Below are 3703 nucleotides of genomic sequence, written 5' to 3' on the forward strand. Positions count from 1 at the left end.
AAATCTAAATAGATTATTATCATGGAGAACTATAGTATTAATTGCCTTTTGAAATAAATTGTCTTGTCATTTGCAAATTTTTTTAATCTGGCTTTTGGGAGTTTCCCCCTTATGTAAATTCTTTTGTTGTTGAACTACATTTCACATACTACAAAATGCATTTTTTTAAGTGTCAAATTCAGTGGCTTTTGGTATAGTCACAAAATTGTGCAAACATCCACCACTATCTAATTCCAGATAGATACATAATTCCAGATTTTTGTCCCTCTGACACAAATTCTACGCATTAACAGTTAACTCTCCAAAGCCCCTCCTCCCAGCTCCTAGCAACCACTAGCTTACTTTCTATCTGTAATAGATTTGCTTATTCTGGGTGCAGACAGAATGTTTCTGTTCCCCTAAAATTCATATGTTGGGATCCTAACCCCCAAAGTAATTAGGGGGCTATTTAGGTGGTGATTAGGCCATGAGAGCAGATCCCTCATCAATGAGATTAGTGCCCTTAGTAAAGTGGCTGGAGAGAGCTCCCTCGCCCCTTCTGCAGTGTGAGGTTATAGTGAGAAGATGACAGTTGATGTACCAGAAAATGGGCCCTCACCAGACATCAATCCACTGGTGCCTTGATCTTGGACTTTCCAGCTCCAAAACTGTGAGAAATAAATTTATCTCTTTTATAAGCCAGTCACTCTAAGGCATTCTCACAGTAGCCTGAACAACACTATGACACAGGAAATGTCAAATCAATGGCATCCTTGTAATGTGGCTTCTTTCACATAGCTTGATGTTTTCAATGTTAGTGCATGTTGTAGCGTATAGCAAATTAATCCTTTTATTGACAAATATTATATTGCTTGGATATATCATAGCTTGTTTATTCATTCATCAGTTGATAAACATTTGGGTGGGCTGTTTCTGCTTTTTGGCTGTAATGAATAACACTACTATGAACAATCATGGGCAAGATTTTAAATGGGCCGATGTTTACAATTTTTTTCAAAACATAAGTAGGAATGAAATTGCTGGATTTGAAGAACTGCTATCTCAGTCTATTTGGTGTTTCTGTAACAAAATACCTGAGATTGAGATATTTATAAAGAAAAGAAATTTTTTTCTTACAGTTCTGGAGACTAGGAAGTCCAAGGTTGAAGGGCTGCATCTGTGAGGGCCTTCATGCTGGTGGGAACTCTCTGCAGAGTCCCAAGGCAAACAGGGCCTCAGATGTCAAGAGGGCTCTGGATAGACAACCAAACTGGCTTTTATATCAGACCTACTCTCATGAAATTCCATTAATTTATTAACTCATAATAAATGGATTAATCCATTCATGAGGTCAGACCCCACCTGACCCAATCACCAATTAAAGACCCTACACTCCAACGCTTTTTTGTTTTTTTTTTTGAGACAGAGTCTTACTCTATTGCCCAGGCTAGAGTGCCCTGGCATCAGCCTAGCTCACAGCAAACTCAAAGTCCTGGATCCAAGTGATCCTCCTGTCTCAATCTCCTGAGCATCTGGGCCTACAGGGGCCCACTATAATGCCTAGCTAAAAGACCCCACCTCTTAATGCTCTGATATTCAGGATTAAGTTTTAACATAAGTTTTGGTGGGGATATTCAAATCATAAGAAGTGGTAAACAGTTTTCTAAAGTGTGGTACCATTTTCTATTCCCACCAGCAATGTAGGAAAATTCCAGTTTCTCTACAGAAACACCAACACTTTTTATTGTCTGGGTTTTTTTTTGTTATTGTTGTTTGTTTGTTTGTTTTTATTGTATTTACCCTAGAGAGTGTGTCAAATTTTAAAAATTCATTAGGCATTGGCAATAGCAGTTCTTTCTCAATATTATCTCCTTGCTTATTATTTGTTTTACTTTATTAATGATGGTTTTTGCCAGGCCAAAGTTTTCTTCTAGTTTTTATATAATCAAATTTGTCGATCTTTTTTCTATAGCATTTAAATTTTTTACTACAGTTAGCCTTTTCTTATACACAAGTTACAGAGGAATTCACCAGTTCTATCTCTTAGTGTTGATATGGTTTCATTTTGTAAAAACACTTAAATCTTCCATTCATTTAGAGTTTTTCCTGTTGTGACATGAATCAAACTTTATCTTTTCCCAGATGATTAACCAGTTGTTCCAGCACCATTAATTAAAAAGTCCATTTCTGCTCCAGTGATTTGAGATGCCACTTTCATGATACCCTTTATTTCCATGTGTATTTGGGTCTATACCTGGGCTTTCTATTTGATTCTGCCAAGCTATTTATGTACCAGTAAATAGCTTGTTTTAATTATAGAAGTTTTATAATTTTTTATTTTAGTATCTGTAGGTTTAGACCCACACATTCATAACTTTTCTATTTTCTTAACCATTCTTTTATGTAGTGTTACAGCTCTTTTAGAATTTGTCTAGTAGGTTTTCTTGTCTCTACTGGAAGACACCCCCCACAAAAAAAAAAAAATGAAATGAAAAAAAAGCTATTCTTTCATGTTTTTCTAAATAAACTTTGGTATTGTCTAGCTCCAGGAAAAGGAGGGGTTTTGTTGGGATTACATTAAATTAATAAATCAATTATGGAGAAATAACATCTTGATGATGATGACTCATCTATCCAAAATAAATGTTTTCTTATTTATACAAGTATAATTCTTTATTTCAAAAATGTTTTAGTTTTTTTGCATATAAATTTTACATATTCTTATAAGGTTTATTCTTCACTTTTTTGTCTTCATTTTGAATGGGGTTTACCAACCATTATATGCTACACTGGATAAAATTTGTGTATGTGAAAACTACTGATTTCTGTATACAAAGTTGATATCTTGCTACATTTATGTACATTTTTATTGATTTGGTATCATTGGTAATTATCACAAAGTTGAATTTTATTATTGATTCTCTAGTATTTTTCAGGTATATTGTTATGCTGTGCACAAATAGAAATAAAATAACTTTACTTCTTCTTTTCCAATTTTTATGCCACTAATTGATTTCTCTTATCTAATTGCATTGACAAATATGTCCAGTAGAGTGTGGATATGATAATGGATATAACAGGTATTCTTGTCTTCATATTTTTAGTGGAAATGCTTTAGTGTTTCACCATGAGGTAAAATACTACCTGTAGAACTAATATATGTAGTGATAGATCTATCAATCAATCAATAGGTAGATATAAAACTATATACTGTATGTGTATAATTCAAGTATCAAATAATTTAATATATAATTAAAAATAAATTTGTTAAATCTGAATCCATTAATTTTTATCTTTTTATGCTTTTATGTTTTTAGCTAGAACAGGAGTTGAGCTTTGTCAAAGGTTTTTCAACATCTGTTGAGATAATCATAAGATTTTTCTTTTTAGATCATAATGTAACATATATTATTGGTCTTCTAATTTTGAATCTACCTGGTAAATTCTTCTTGGACTAAATCCCCTTTGGCATTGGCACATTATCTTATAAATATGTTGTGAATTTAATTCACTAATAATTTAGCAGTAGAATTTTTGCATCAATATCAATAATATTGGTCTGTGATGTTTCTCTTGTACTATTTTTATTAGGATTAAATATCAATACTTATGAAAAAGAAACAAAGTTTTTAATCTATTTTTATCTTTTTAAGTATTTGTGTAGAACTAAAACTATGTGGTCTTTTAAATTTTGGTAGAATTTCCCTCTGAAACCATTTGGGCT

The 3703-nt window shown here is 32.6% G+C and overlaps 1 non-coding gene across 1 annotated transcript; it reads left to right on the top strand.

Moving 5' to 3' along the window:
• The first annotated feature begins 2383 nt into the window (after positions 1-2383).
• LOC128592809 (U7 small nuclear RNA) lies at positions 2384-2447 on the top strand. The gene has a single exon (XR_008382027.1). It is a non-coding gene; the product is annotated as a U7 small nuclear RNA (small nuclear RNA).
• Positions 2448-3703: the final 1256 nt, after the last annotated feature.

The sequence above is a fragment of the Nycticebus coucang genome, chromosome 1 (assembly GCF_027406575.1).
Source record: "Nycticebus coucang isolate mNycCou1 chromosome 1, mNycCou1.pri, whole genome shotgun sequence".
Lineage (NCBI taxonomy): Eukaryota > Metazoa > Chordata > Mammalia > Primates > Lorisidae > Nycticebus > Nycticebus coucang.